Raw genomic sequence first — 9973 nt, 5'->3', positions numbered from 1 at the left:
TCTATGTGTTTAATATGAACTTTCCATGTGCATTTATCATCTAGCCATAGTCCTAAATACTTCAACTCAGACACCCTTTCCACTGGCTTCCCATATAGTGTCAGCATCTCATCATCAATCTTTTGCTTATTTGTAAATGTCATATAGCAGGACTTACTCATGGACAGCTTAAACCCCCATTTATATGACCATTTCCCCACTTTCTTTATTGCCTCTCTTAATTAACCGATTACATATTTCACATTTCTTCCCCTCATCCATATAGTCCCATCATCTGCATATAATACAGATTTGATACATCCTCCAAGAGCCATTTAGATAAGTGTGAGGTCAAAGCTATGGGCCTGTAATTTCCCAGATTAGCAGGATCTTCCCCATGTCTGTTGAATGGTAATAATATCGCCTTTTCCCACACGTTCGGTATAACTCCTTCCCTCCATATTTCATTAAAGAGTCTCTGCATAATCTTCAAAGTTTGCACAGACATCTGTCTAAACGTGGCATAACTTAATTGTTTTTTCCTGGGGCTGAATACCAGTGTCTTAATATCCACATCAAGAGCTGACATATCATCTTCTCTCTTTTCCCTCACATTTTCATTTTCTCTAATTGCCATTTCTTTTCCTTGTCTATGTTTCTCATCTAGATGTTCACTACCGTGTATTGCATCAAATGAGATTCCCAGAACATCCGCCTTCTCTTTGTTACTGCCATCTTCTCTCCATCTACAAAGGCAGGGATTTTTGTTACCTTCCTACTCATTCCTTGCCACTCATTTGTTTCAACATGTTCCAGATATCTTTTAGTTTTTAATTGTCCTTTGGGCAATTGCTCTTTTCCTTTGGTAAACCATAATGTTCTCGTGTGTTAAGTTTTCCTTTAATACTCAAAATGCTTTATTTCATTCTTTGATGTTCTACTGGACTCCTCATTTTACCAAGGTACAACTTTCTCCCTATTGTCAATTTCCTTCCTATACATGATGTCACGGCATTCAATATATACCCTGTGACATGCCTTGAGCATTCCTCTGTGATAACTTCTAATGTAACCATGTGTGCTGATTTCCTACATCACATTTTGTAATTTTCCCAATCAGCCCCAACAAAACACCATCTAGTGATTGAGAATAGAGAGAAATAGAGAAGCACAAATATGTGTCAAGACATTTTTATTTGTATAGCACCTTTCACAACACACATCATTTCAGAGCAGCTTTACAGAAGATCAGCATTAACATAAGATAAAACTGTAATATATATAAGGTCTTAGAGTCATCATTGTGTAGTTTGATGAAATACGATTGTGAATTGTATTTAAAAATAAGTAATTCAATATTAATTGTATTAATAACCCCAGTGAGCAGCTGAAAGCGACTGTGACGAAGAACACGAAACTCCATAAGATGTTGGTTAACGGAGAAAAATAACCTTGAGAGAAACCAGACTCACTGTGGGGGCCAGTTCCCCTCTGACTAACCCCACCATAACCCTAAACCAGACTCACTGTGGGGGCCAGTTCCCCTCTGACTAACCCCACCCTAAACCAGACACACTGTGGGGGTCAGTTCCCCTCTGACTAACCCCACCCTAAACCAGACTCGCTGTGGGGCCAGTTCCCCTCTGACTAACCCCACCCTAATCCTAAACCAGACTCACTGTGAGGGCCAGTTCCCCTCTGACTAACCCCACCCTAACCCTAAACCAGACTCACTGTGGGGGCCAGTTCCCTTCTGACTAACCCCACCCTAACCCTAAACCAGACTCACTGTGGGGGCCAGTTCCCCTCTGGCTAACCCCACCCTAACCCTAAACCAGACTCACTGTGGGGGCCAGTTCCCTTCTGACTAACCCCACCCTAACCCTAAACCAGACTCACTGTGGGGGCCAGTTCCCCTCTGGCTAACCCCACACTAACCCTAAACCAGACTCTCTGTGGGGGCCAGTTCCCCTCTGACTAACCCCACCCTAACCCTAAACCAGACTCACTGTGGGGGCCAGTTCCCCTCTAGCTAACCCCACACTAACCCTAAACCAGACTCACTGTGAGGTCCAGTTCCCCTCTGACTAATCCCACCCTAACCCTAAACCAGACTCACTGTGGGGGCCAGTTCCTAACCCTAAACCAGACTCGCTGTGTGGCCAGTTCCCCTCTGACTAACCTCACCCTAATCCTAAACCAGACTAACTGTGAGGGTCAGTTCCCCTCTGACTAACCCCACCCTAACTCTAAACCAGACTCGCTGTGGGGGCCAGTTCCCCTCTGACTAACCCCATCCTAACCCTAAACCAGACTCACTGTGGGGGCCAGTTCCCCTCTGACTAACCCCACACTAACCCTAAACCAGACTCACTGTGGGGGCCAGTTCCCCTCTGACTAACCCCACCCTAACCCTAAACCAGACACACTGTGGGGGGCCAGTTCCCCTCTGACTAACCCCACCATAAACCAGACTCGCTGTGGGGCCAGTTCCCCTCTGACTAACCCCACCCTAATCCTAAACCAGACTCACTGTGAGGGCCAGTTCCCCTCTGACTAACCCCACCCTAACCCTAAACCAGACTCACTGTGAGGGCCAGTTCCCCTCTGACTAACCCCACCCTAACCCTAAACCAGACTCACTGTGGGGGCCAGTTCCCCTCTGACTAACCCCACCCTAACCCTAAACCAGACTCACTGTGGGGGCCAGTTCCCCTCTGACTAACCCCACCCTAACCCTAAACCAGACTCACTGTGGGGGCCAGTTCTCCTCTGGCTAACATTATGAATGTAATGTAAATATTACTTATGTATAGTTAAAATCATGGTTTAAAATGATTAAACTAAGTAAGTGTTAAGGGTCAGTGTTTAAACATCGATTTTGTAAGAATTGTAAAATGACTGACTAATCTCTTTAAAGTCCATCCTGGATTAACTGCAGAAGTTCATATCGATGCAATTGTTCTTGTTAGTTGGTTGATGAAGGCTTTTGTTTGGCAATTTATTGAAAGTCTATGTATTCCATTATAAGTCCATCAATAGACTGAGGTGATGCAGTGCCTCGCAGTTCAACGGGCTGGTAATTTTGTGAGGTCTATCCTAAGTCCAAGGTTCAGTCAATGGCATTTGTAGTATCCCATGTCTTGGAGTTGGCATCAGCTCATCCTCTGTGGTCCATCGTAATAGACTGAATTGATTTCTGGCTGGTATCGGCTGTATTTTGTCATCATCACTCAGAGACATGTAGCAGTGGAGTCCGATTTCAAGCAAAAATTAAGCTGGATCCGGACGGTTCTGGTGACCTCAGGATAGGAGTCCCGAGGTTGAGACAGGGAAACAAATAAAAAGATGTAAGCATAGATGCCATTCAGTTTTTTGCAGAGTTATAGATCATGATAAATGTTTCTGGTTCTGGCAGACCCAACTAAAGCAGCCTAACTGTGGATTGGAGGATAAATTAGGTGTATGTCTGGCTAAATAGATGAGTCTTTAGTCTAGAGTTAAACTGAGGGAGTATGTCTGCATCTCGAACAGTGTTTGGGAGACTATTCCATAGTTTAGGAGCCAAATATGAAAAGGATCTTCCTCCTTTTGTGGATTTTGATATTCTAAGAACTATTAACAGGCCAGAATTTTGTGATCGTAATGAACGTGATGGAATATAGCGTGGTAGAAGATCACTTAAGTACTGTGGAGACCATTCAAAGCTTTGCACGTAGTTAACAGAATATAAAAATTAATATGGAATTTAACAGGTAACAATGTAACGACGATAAAATGGGGCTAATATGATCATATTTCTTGGTTCTTGTTAGCACTCTGGCTGCTGCATTTTGAACCAATTTAAGTTTATTTATTGAACTTGCTGGACATCCTCCCAGTAATGCATTACCATAATCTAGTCTTGAGGTCATGAATGCAGCAACAGAGAGCATGTGCGTAATTTAGCAATATTTCTTAGGTGGAAGAATGCTGTTCTACAAATTTGGAAATTTGATTTTCTAATGATGTTGATATCAAATATAACACCTACAGTGGATATAAAAAGTCTACACACCCCTGTTAAAATGTCAGGTTCTTGTAATGTAAAAGAGTGAGACAAAGATAAATCATGTCAGAACTTTTTCCACCTTGAATGTGACCTATAATGTGAACAATTTAATTGAAAAACAAACTGAAATCTTTGAGGGGGAAAAATAAAAAACTCCCAATAACCTGGTTGCAAAAGTGTGCACACCCTTAAACTAATACTTTGTTGAAGCACCTTTTGATTTTATTACAGCACTCTTTTTGGGTAGGAGTCTATTAGCATGGCACATCTTGACGTGGCAATATTTGCCCACTCTTCTTTGCAAAAGCGCTCCAAATCTGTCAGATTGCGAGGACATCTCCTGTGCACAGCCCTCTTCAGATCACCCCACAGATGTTCAATTGGATTCAGGTCTGGGCACTGGCTGGGCCATTCTAAACCATTAATCTTCTTCTGGTGAAGCCATGCTTTTGTGGATTTGGATGTGTGCTTTGGGTCGTTGTCTTGCTGAAAGGTGAACTTCCTCTTCATCTTCAGCTTTCTAATGGACGCCTGAAGGTTTTGTGCCAAAATTGCCTGGTATTTGGAACTGTTCATAATTCCCTCCACCTGACTAAGGCCCCAGTTCCAGCTGAAGAAAAAAGCCCCAAAGCATGATGCTGCCACCACCATGCTTCACTGTGGGTATGGTGTTCTTTGGGTGATTTGCAGTGTTGTTTTTGCGCCAAACATTGGAATTATGGCCAAAAAGTTCAACCTTGGTTTCATCAGACCATAACACATTTTCCCACATCCTTTTGGGAGACTTGATGTTGTTTTTGAAAACTTCAGCCGGGCTTGGATGTTTTTCTTTGTAAGAAAAGGCTTCTGTCTTGCCACCCTACCCCATTCATATGAAGAATACGGGAGATAGTTGTCAGATGTAGCACACAGCCAGAACTTGCCAGAAATTCCTGCAGTTCCTTTAATGTTGCTGTAGTCCTCTTGGAAGCCTCCCTGACCAGTTTTCTTCTCGTCTTTTCATCAGTTTTGGAGGGTTGTCCAGTTCTTGGTAATGTCTCTGTTGTGCCAGATTTTCTCCACTTGATGATGACTGTCTTCACTGTGTTCCATGGTATATCTAATGCTTTAGAAATTCTTTTGTACCCTTCTCCTGACTGATATCTTTCAACAATGAGATCCCTCTGATGCTTTGGAAGCTCTCTGCAGACCATGGCTTTTGCTCTGAGATGCTAAGAAAATGTCAAGAAAATCCTACTAGAACAGCTGAACTTTATTTGTCACTTTAAATGATGGCAGGTGTGTAAAGACTTCTATTTAACATGAGTTTGAATGTGATTGGTTAATTCTGAACAAAGCCACATCCACAGTTATAAGAGGGTGTGCACACTTATGCAACCAGGTTATTGTAAGGTTTTTTATTAAAAGTTTCCCCCCACGAAAATTTCAGTTTGTTTTTCAATTGAATTGTTCACATTATAGGTCACATTAAAAGTGGAAAAAGTTCTGACATGATTTATCTTTGTCTCATTCTTCTAAATCACAAAAACCTGGTATTTTAACAGGGTGTGTAGACTTTTTATATTCACTGTAAGTTCTTTGCTGTTGAAGATGATGTAACAGTACATACATTGAGAGTCAAATTTTATTTTAGCTGCTTATTTTTAGAGGTTTTTAGTAGTAACTAGTACCTCTGTTTTGTCGGAATTGAGTAGAAGGAAATTTCTTTTATTACATTGATACACTCTGCTAATTTGGAGAATTGTGAAATTTAATCGGGTTTCGAAGAAATATAAAGTTTTTTATCGTCGGCATAACAGCGGAAACTTATTGCATGATTCCTGATAATATCTCCCATATACATGGAGAAAAGCAGAGGCCCTAAAACTGATCCCTGTGGCACTCCATATTTTACTTTTGTTTGATTTGACAATTCCTCGTTTACACAAAGTGGTAGCAGTCAGCTAAATAGGACCTAAACCATGCTAATGCAAGTCCACAAATGCTAGTATAATTCTCCAGCATATTCAAGAGAACATCGTGATCTATCGTGTTGAATGCAGCACTAAGATCTAAAAGCACTAGAAGAGAAATGCAGCCGCGATCAGATGATAAGAGCAAGTCATTTGTAACTCTGATAAATTAAGTCTCTGTTCTTTGGTGTGGCCTAAATCCTGACTGAAATTCTTCATATATACTGTAGAAATGAACATATTTGGGAGGATACTACCTTGTCTAGTATTTTCTACATAAACGGGAGATTTGAAATTGGTCTATAATTAGCCAGTTCTCCTGGATCAAGTTGTGGCTTCTTAATAAGCGGTTTGATTACTGCCATTTTAAAGTTTTTGGGGCTAATAATATTAAGAGGAGGTTCTCAGATTACAGGAGATACCTCTTTTAAGAGCTTAGTTGGTATTGGATCTAACAAACATGTTGTGGCTTTTGATGTTTTGATAAGTTTTGTTAGCTCTTCATGACCTATGATAGCAAAGGATTGAAGTTGCATGTGAGGAAAATTATGAGACACTGTTTTCTGAGGTGCTATGACAGATGATTGCATAATTCCAATTTTATTTCTGATTATTTCAATTTTATCAGTAAAGAAATTCATGAAGTCATTACTCTTGTGCTGCGATGTAATATCTGGTTCTGTTGAGGCTTTATTCCTAACCAATTTAGCCACAGTACTGAATAAACCCCTAAGGTTGTTGTGATTATTTTCTATGAGTTTGCTAAAATATGCTGACCTGGTAGCTTTTCTGGGGCTGTTCTCTTTAATTTTCTTTAATCATAGGAGGCGACACTATCAAGAGTGCTAGAGAACACTTTATTTATATTTTCTGTTATTTAATCAAGTTCTTCTAGACTTTAGGGTTTACTGAGTGTATGAGATAGATCTTTAAGATTATTATTGAAGCTACCTTTGGTGGTCGAAAGAATTGTTCCACCTAATCTACGTTCTACCTAATCTACATGATGTAGATTTAATAACATTATCTGATTGCAGCAAACTAGAGCCAAGGTAATGATCAGAGATGTCATTGCTCTTCTGTAGAATTTCTATAGTATCAATATCAACTCCATATGACAGAATTAAATCTAGCGTATGATTATGCCGATGAGTTGTGTCTCTATTTCTCTATGTGGCTGGAGTCTCTATTTCCACGTTTCTTACAACAGAACCACCAATTATCAAGGCTCTTTCAACATGATACTCAGTGGGTGCATCACTGAGGAGAATCAATTGGAAACCCTAACAGGAATGTGTGTCGCTTTGCTGAGCATGTCACCGTGACTCACCAATCGTCCTGCTGCGGGGACTCTACAGCCAGAACAAAAGTGTGTGTGTTGCTCGTTGTACTACCTGCATCCGCAACAGTAGCTAAGTGCTTCTCTTTCTCATTGACCTCCACTAGCGTTCGGATGCGGGTCTCTAAATCATTAACCTTCTCTGCCAGCCTGACTAACTCTTTTATCATATGTAAATGCCTCACTGCTGACGGAAGAAGCTATAGTAAACATGTGGCATGTGCAGGAAGCAATAATCCCTCACGCAATTGTCTCTTATTATAGTTGGTCTTTATAAGCGGTTCTTTGAGATCAATGCAATAATCCGTGTAACACAGAGGACAAAACGGGTGCACACTGTGAAATGCCTGCAGTTTATTCGTGATATAAACAGAAAGGAGATGCTTAGGGAAAAATGCACGCAGTTGAATGGCGATTCAAGAATAATGCGGGGGGAAATCTGATGTGGATGTGTGCGTCATTGTTTATGTTTAAAGTCAGTTGTCAGTGTTTTAATAAAAGTCTTGAGATTGTTCCTCCTTTTATCTCTCTCCTGCTGATTGGGCAACTCGGTGCTAGGCGTGCAACCTCTTTCTGACATTAAGAAACACTTTTCACAATGTGAACACTTGTATATTTTCTCTTCAGTGTGTATTATTTTGTGAATAGTCAAGTGAACCTTAAGGTTTCCTGTTTGTGTGAAAATCTTTCCACACTGAGTGCATGTGAAGGCTTCTCTCCAGTGTGAATTCTCATGTGTTCCTTAAGGCTTACTTTTTGAGTAAAACTCTTTCCACACTGAGTGCATGTGAAAAGCTGATCCATGGTGTGAATTGTCAGGTGAAACTTAAGGTGTCCTGCTTGTGTGAAACTCTTTCCACACTGAGGGCATGTGAAAGGCTTCTCTCCAGTGTGAATTCTCAGGTGCCTGTTTAGATCTCCTTTTTGTGAGAAATTCTTTCCACACTTAGGGCAGGTGAAAGGCTTCTCTCCAGTGTGAATTCTCAGGTGCCTCTTTAGATCAGATTTTTTTGTGAAACTCTTTCCACATTGAGGGCATGTAAAAGGCTTCTCTCCAGTGTGAATTCTCAGGTGCCTCTTTAGATCTCCTTTTTGTGAGAAACTCTTTCCACACTGAGGGCATGTGAAAGGCTTCTCTCCAGTGTGAATTCTCATGTGTTTCTGAAGGGTTTTCTTTCCTGTGAAACTATTTCCACATTGAAGGCATGTAAAGGGCTTCACTTTTGTGTGATTTCTCAGGCTACTCTGTAGCTCTCCATTTTTTATGAATCGCTTTTCACACTGAGGGCGGGTAAAAATCCTTTCTCCAGTGTGAATTCTCAGGTGTTTCTTAAGGTTTCCTGCTTCTGTAAAACTCATTCCACAATAAGTGCATGTAAAAGGCTTCTCTCCAGTGTGAATTCTCATGTGCCTCTTTAGATCCGATTTTTTTGTGAAACTCTTTCCACACTGAGGGCATGTGAAATGTTTCTCTCCAGTGTGGATTTTCATGTGATCCTTAAGGGTGTTCTTTACTGTGAATCTCTTTCCACACTGAAGGCATGCAAAGGGCTTCTCCCCAGTGTGAATTCTCAGGTGCCTCATTAGATTAGCTTTTTTTGTGTATAAATTTCCACAGTGAGGGCAGATGAAAGAATATTTGGCTCCTGTTTTTTGAGATATTTTTTTTTCACTCTTGAAGCAAATAATAGCTTCTTCATCAGTTGTTGAATTATTAGATTTAGGATGCTGATGGTGTTTCTGATCTATGTCATTTAGTTCTTGACTTTCCTCTTTCACTTCCATCAGGTCTAAAATGAACAGACAAAAGAAATGTGAAACAAAACATACAATTGTACTCCAATTTAATGTCTTGAAGCAGCTCGGTTTAATTCTATCATTTTCAAACTACAGTTGCACGATCTAGCAAACGGCCTGAAGCTTTGTTACTTTAATGTTCATTACGAAGAATCAAATATGGACACCAACCTCTTTGTTCCTCAGTATCTTCAATTTTTATTCTGCATGGTTTTAGATCACTCATGGCTTCACTGTTGCAATAGTATGTCAGTAGAGTTCAGCTGTTACACTTGGAGTTGTTCCCTCTTTATATGCCACCTTATTCCTCTTTCTTCACCTGTAGGATGATGGGAATATTCCAAGCATTTATACGTTAATTGCGCTCTAGTTTCTTTTAAGCATTAAATATTGTAATAATGTTTGTTTACATTAGGCCAAATAAAAAATATTTCAAATGGGTATCTATGGTATAAATTAAATTACTGCTAAATGACATATTCAATATTCAAACACATTAACGTTTAAATTGACCAAGTTACTCTGTTCAGTAAGACCTTCGGTGGCGAGAAGGGTGCCCATTCGTTCCGTTAGATCTTCAACGGTGATCTTGTTCATGTAAGATCATTGTTAGTGGTTGCACTTAGGAAATTAAAAACATTTGCGATCGGAGTTTGTGCGACCAGCTGCGTGGCAAATGGGTCTTATTAAAGCAGACATGATAATGATGCTGGTTCCTGAAATATGCTATGTTGGTGTGGCAGGGCGGAGGGCGGGGCCGGGTCGTGATCCTACACACCCGGTCCCGTATTAGGCTAATTGAGCCTCCGTGAGGGATAAAGGTCGACTGCAGAGGATCGTGCGGGAGAGAGAGAT

The 9973-nt window shown here is 40.7% G+C and overlaps 1 protein-coding gene across 19 annotated transcripts in view; it reads right to left on the bottom strand.

Moving 5' to 3' along the window:
* Positions 1-9973, bottom strand: part of LOC127647141 (gastrula zinc finger protein XlCGF57.1-like) — a 121713-nt gene that overhangs the window by 41134 nt on the left and 70606 nt on the right. For 3 of the 19 annotated variants that reach the window (XR_007971007.1, XR_007971012.1, XR_007971015.1), the window contains exon 3: positions 9290-9437. The exons of the other annotated variants lie outside the window; for them this stretch is intronic. The gene's annotated coding sequence lies outside the window, so the exon portion shown is untranslated. The remainder of the gene's footprint in view (positions 1-9289; positions 9438-9973) is intronic. 19 annotated transcript variants of the gene reach the window in all.

The sequence above is a fragment of the Xyrauchen texanus genome, chromosome 8 (assembly GCF_025860055.1).
Source record: "Xyrauchen texanus isolate HMW12.3.18 chromosome 8, RBS_HiC_50CHRs, whole genome shotgun sequence".
NCBI lineage: Eukaryota > Metazoa > Chordata > Actinopteri > Cypriniformes > Catostomidae > Xyrauchen > Xyrauchen texanus.
This window is presented reverse-complemented; position numbering and strand designations above follow the sequence as displayed.